Source organism: Coffea eugenioides, chromosome 5 (genome assembly GCF_003713205.1).
Source record: "Coffea eugenioides isolate CCC68of chromosome 5, Ceug_1.0, whole genome shotgun sequence".
In the NCBI taxonomy this organism is placed as follows: domain Eukaryota; kingdom Viridiplantae; phylum Streptophyta; class Magnoliopsida; order Gentianales; family Rubiaceae; genus Coffea; species Coffea eugenioides.
Window position 1 is genome coordinate 32,605,325 of NC_040039.1, and position 6,274 is coordinate 32,611,598.

Below are 6,274 nucleotides of genomic sequence, written 5' to 3' on the forward strand. Positions count from 1 at the left end.
AGGGAGAGAGGGAGGCAGTTGAGAACAAGGAGGAGAAACAACAGCAAGGAAAAGAGAGGGAGAGAAAACAGAAAAGGAAGAAAAATTTTCTGCAGAAAAATTTTTTCATCAGGCTGACGAACTAGCTTGTTTGGGTGCAAAGATTAGGCTTCAATTTTAGTTTTCTGAGGGATCTTGTGGTTTCTGCACTCTCTTGGGAGACAATAGGAGAAAGTTTGTTCACAAAATTCTTGGAGAAAACAGTTCTAAGCTGGTTAGATTTAGACTCAAAGTGACGAACTCGTCACTACTGGAAATTTCTGCAGCGAAAAGGGGTGCTGACTTCACTCCAAAGATCCGCATGGCTTCTATCGATTCTTCAGGTTTATTTGTCTCTGTAAGTTCACCATCAGAGCTATATTCTAGACCTTATTCGAAGACTATGGATGAAATCTTGTTTGTTTTCCTTTCCATGAATCTGGTGGAGAAGCTATGGCCGTGAATCTTGTGTTTTGTTTTTTTACTTGCTTCTGTTAAAAAAAAGAAGAATAATAACGCATGAGAAATTTGACAAGATTTAAGTTTCCGTAGTTATGCATGTTTGTTGTCTTTTGTTGTCTCCATTTCCTTTCTTTCTGCTCATTCATTTGCTCAAGAAGCTGTTTTCTTGTCTCTCTGTGGAACCTTGTTGATGTTGCTAAGGGTTTTGTCTCGAAAGGATTCGAGTTTGATTTATTCCATAAAGTAAGATTTTGACTGCCTTCCTTTTCATGATGCAAAATACGTATGAATGTTAACTGGTTAAGTGAACTTCCATGAAAAACCCAGAAACTGGTGGAAAGCTTTTGAATGAACCTGGAATTTGCAAACTTTTCTCATTCTAGATTTTCCTTTCTCTTGTATGTATAATAAGGTATTTGGGTGATGAGCTTATGGGACTTAATGAGACCTTGAGATTGGATTCTGGTTTGAGATTGTTGTAAAAAAATTTGCCGCATGAGGTTGCTTGCTGAAGTCTCAAAGCATCAGGAGTTGCAGAAACTCTTCTTCGATACTTGCACGGGAAAATTATAAAATATTGCGTTCTGGCCCCTGGAATTTTGATTAATTCTACTATGGTCCAAAAGATATGGAAATCGATCAATTTTACCCTTTTGGAACTCAATCATCTTCTCAGGTTTTAACCATATTTTAAGTAAGTTTATTTTCTGGTTTTAGGAGATAATTAGAGCTTAATTAGTTTTTAGAGCTTTATTTTCGACCTCTAATCTTAGCAATAATAGTAATTTGACCCCTCAAACTTTAAAAAAATTTCAATTAGGTCCCTGCTTGTTTTCAATTCTTGAATATAGGTTGTTTACTTTCATTTAAATACTTTAATTGATCAATTTCATGATTATTTCCATTTCTTTATATTGTTATTTCTTCTATTTGTTGATTAAATTGGTACCTTGACTATTTTTGTTCTTTTTGGAGTTAAATAGGGCAAATTCCACCCCTATTAGCTACTATTTCAAGGGAGGTATCTTCTTGTTTTATTTTAAATCCTCTTATGTGCCCTTATATGTTTTGTGTGTAATTACATGTTTTGGGTGATTCTTCTTTTAATTATTCGTTTTATTTGTTTTAAGTTTTATACATTTAAATTTAATTTTGATGATTATTTGAGAAGCAATTAAATGCCAAATTGTAATAGTTAGATTATTATTTTATTCTTTACCCCCTTTAGATTGTAGTTAGGACCCCAAATGTAATAATTAGATTTTTATTTGCTTTTATTTGCTTGTGTGCTTGCATGCTTGTGTGTTTACATGTTTACTCGTTTTTTTAGGGTTGTTGCATTTAGATATCATGCTTATGTGCTATGTGCTCTATGTGATTTATGTGTTTACTTGTTTTTATTATATTTTATATGATTTATTTTATTATAATAAATACATGACGTCACCACACTAGTCCAATGCTAGTTGTGGCCTTTTTTTCTGATTTCTCACTAGTCCAATGCTAGTGAGAGGTTATAGACATGGGCTAATCCAACGCTAGACCTGTAGGGAACGTCCACGCGCTAGATCATGTTTGTGTGACAAATCACTACATTTCATGCATATTTTCTACTTTTTAGGATCCTTATCATTTTGCATGATATTTTCTCTATATGTATATCCCTTAGTGCGAAACATGACATTTAGACTCGCATTTCATTTAAGAAAAATTAGACATAGGGTAATTCATTTGCTTAATTAGATTAGGAGACTACCCTTCAAATATGGGAAATGGATGAGTATGGCTTCTTAGCCTTAACACGCTCGTATCTCCTCTATAAAAAGGAAAATTGAGTCACGAATCTTAGTTCCCCGTACTCGTTATGTTGCATTCCTCTCCTTTAGGTCACGTATATTATATATTATAATTCTTCTTTTCTTTGAATCTCATTTTTTGAACATTTGTGATCTCTTCTAAGAGTCATTTTGGGCATCACAATTAATGTGATTCGCACAAATTAAACTTTGAAGAGATATTTTGACCCTCCCGATATCCATTAGATCTAGGTTTGCATCCACATAGTAACATCCAAAATGTGATAAGTTTTATAGGTTAAATTAAGAAAATTTTTGACTAAATTACGCAACTAGTTTTGGTGAGGTTGAAAGAGTGTCTTGAATTTTATTCTTGCCTTCTCTTTCCTCAATCACGACTCCCGAACTTCTTTTTCTTGCTTTTCGAAGACTTAGGAGTTGTTTAAAAAGGGTTTTACCTATTTTTTTATTAAAAATACATTTTTAGGTGACTTGGTACACCTTAATTCAATACCAAGTGGCGATTCCTGTTTTTTCTAAAAAACTCTTTTTAGACTATTATTTTGGGCCAAAATCGTCGCATTTTTTTAAGTCCCATTTTAGCCCCTTTTTCTTTATTATTTCTCTAAAAATCAAAAATTCATTTTCACTCAAAATTAATCAAAAATTCATTTTTATAAACCCATAATCATATTTTTCAAAAATGGGGCGCGACATAAATCACATTACAAGCCTACAACGATATAGATTAAGTTTCAAGCAGTTGAAAGCATCGTCTCTTCCACACAGGGAAAGCCAATTCAAGTTCCCCTCCTACTCATCAAGTGTGGTGATAATGTCGACCTGCAACAGCTCCAACATCATAACTTGCAAAGGTACTGAACCCACTACTGATTGATTGGCTCCTAGCTACAATAATGCAATCTATATACAATTGTCGTTGTTTCACACTTCACGTGTGGATTGGTGGATTTCTCATTGTTGCTGCTCCCTTAAGTCCGTTCTTTATATTTTTGGGCAATACAAGGAATTGCCTACTCAGTACTTGTTAGTTCTCTTGTGCTTTTTTTCTCTCTGTATCCCCAAATATCACAGTACTGCATTTAAGGTTTAATTGATGATGCTCCTCCTGCCACCCTCCTTCCACCCCTCCAAAAAAAAAAAAAAAAGCGTAGTTTGCTAGGGAAAAGGTGAGGCACCCAAGGTAGAAGAGATAGAGGTGGAACCTCCGAGGTCAGGTGAAGTTAGGGTAAAGATGTTATTTGCTAGCCTCTGTCACACTGATGTCTTATGCTGCAATGGTTTTCCAACGGTTACTACTCTCTCTTTACTCCTCATCCACCCCTTTTTTTGTAGTCTTCTTGTCCGATTTTTAACTCAGCTCTCTTTCTTTCTCACTTGTTTTGTTAATCCTCATTCCAGCCTCTATTCCCTCGAGTTCTGGGACATGAAGGTGTCGGGTAATCGATTCCTCTCCCAGTCTCTCTTTTGTTCTCGCATTTTTCTTCAGTAATTTCAATTTCAGTTTTCAAATTTTAGACTTCAGTTATCAATTTTATAGAACGACCAAATAGAGCTGAATAGTAATCCCTTTCATCTTCTCTCCAACCAGATAGAGAGTGTAGGTGAAGGAGTCTCTCACCTCAAAGTGGGAGACATAGTCATTCCTACATATTTGGGGGAGTGTCAAGAATGGAACAACTGTATTTTCAGAAAGACCAACCTATGCGAGACCTACCCCTTACAAGCTTTCACCGGATTAATACCAGACGGTTCACCAAGAATGTCCATTATAACTTCAGGTGGCCACCAAATGTTGTACCAATTTCTTGGTTGCTCCACATGGTCCCAGTATACCATTGTAGATGCTAACTATGTCGTGAAGATGGATTCGGGGCTTGCTCTGCCACACGCTAGCTTCCTGTCCTGCGGCTTCATCATTGGGTTTGGAGCAACCTGGAAAGAAGCCAAGGTTGAAAAAGGTTCTACCGTTGCTATTTTCGGTCTTGGTGCTATTGGGCTGGGAGAAAGTGCAATATCAACATGCCAAATGTTAGGATGAGGGAAAGGTACGATTAGGATTTCGTGCAGTTCTAACGGTTGTTATTCTTCTTACATAATTTGGTGTACCACCATATAACTTTGGTGTACTCGTACACTTTTTTCATACACATCCACTCAATGTGTAAATACAACTTGGTACACCAATGTATGAAGAAGTACAAAACCTCATATCATTGCACGAAACACAACTGTATCTATCCCAATGGATCCTTCTTCAATCTGTCCTGTTATTCTCATAGGACCTAACTTTCAAATGCAATGCAAGCAGTTGAGGGTGCCTGAGTGCACGGAGCAGCACAAATTATAGGCATTGACATCAACAAAGACAAGAGTAAAAAAGGGGAGGCTTTTGGAATGATGCATTATATAAACCCCAAAGCCATTGGTGATAAATCCATCTCGGAAATGGTGAAAGAGCTGACTAATGGACGAGGAGTGGACTATAGCTTTAAATGCACGGGGGTCCCTGATTTGATTAATGAAGATCTGGAAACCACCAAAGTGGTAATTAACTGTCCCATAACACAACCATAGAATATAGTATTTGAAACTGCTACTAATTCCAAGTTATCTTTTTCCCAGTGATTTGCTATCAGGGAGTAGGGAAAACAATAATGCTTGGAGTAGGGTCTCAGAAGAGTATGGAAATCGACTTCGTTTCCTTGCTCGGATGCATAACATTCAAATACTTGATGTTTGGTGGGGTTAAAGCCCAGTCTGACCTTCCAGTTGTGATTGACAAATGCATCAATAAGGTAGAGTAATCTTCAAGAAACATGCACTGAAATTCCATTTATCTTCAGCATAGCTTTTTCTTCAAAAATTTCAGATACTTTCCTATTCAAAAGCACAAACCTTAACTGAAATAATTCAATTCTCCACCATCCAATGAAGGATAGATCAGAAACAAAAGCTTTCTAAGTTGACCATGGAAATTAGCTGAAGTTTCCCATCTATCTTGCAGGAGATACAGAAACTAGATCAGCTTTTAACTCATGAAGTTCAACTCAAGGACATAAATTGAGCCTTTGATCTACTGAAGGAACCTAACTGCATAAAGGTTCTCATCCAGTTATGATTGCGAAGCAAGAATTTCCAATATGGCTTTTGGTCTTTTTGTTTTCAATCTTATCTAATTGTAGTCCAAAACAAAAGGAAGCAATAAAAGAGATCTTGAGTTTCGCCACCCTCAATTCCTTGAGCATGTTTAAAATCCAGGCTTGTAACAGCAATTGAATTGGGTTTAGACAATACCTGATCCACTGACATATCTATGTATCTCTTCCAATTTAATAGCTAAGCTTTTCCAGTTCTGTTATGTTTAGGGATTTCAAAATAGTTGTGAACCAACTTATACCAGTTGAAGAGATAATGAAAACAATTATTCCTTTCGTTTCATTGAAAATGTCATAGTTTCTATTTTGGTCTGTCATGTTTGTCACTTGCTAAAAATGGTTATGAACTTTATCAATAATTTCCAATGCTTATTGCTGTCTCACCTAACTAAAATGTATGTGTTATTGGCCTAGAAGTCTTCCATTAAAACTTGCAACTTTGTGGTTCAGATGATTGATATGCACGCACCAACCATTTTGAAATGATTGTCTTGCGTATTTTCACGCTCTAATTCTAACTACAATAAGTCATATGCCAATCAATAATAAGTGGACCACACTACCATGTTTTGTCCACCCATTGTCCACCTTTTGTGTCCAAACGAAGGGCAAAATGGAAAACGTAATGAATTCTTCAAAAGTTGGATGCCGTTGATAATAAATTGGAGTCCCAAAAAGTGACAAATTTTCGTGAGGGAGGGAGAAAGAGAAAAATTATGGAATCTAGAAAAAGAAAACACCAGAAGGCTGTTGGGTTGAGTTGCTACTAGACAGATTTTTTGCCGCAAGTTTTTTTGGGTAAATTCATTTTGACCCCTA

At 36.2% G+C, this 6,274-nt stretch overlaps 1 pseudogene; it reads left to right on the forward strand.

Annotated features, from left to right (window-relative positions):
* The first annotated feature begins 3,111 nt into the window (after positions 1-3,111).
* On the forward strand, positions 3,112-5,418 carry LOC113771407 (annotated as a pseudogene).
* The last annotated feature ends 856 nt before the right edge of the window (positions 5,419-6,274 follow it).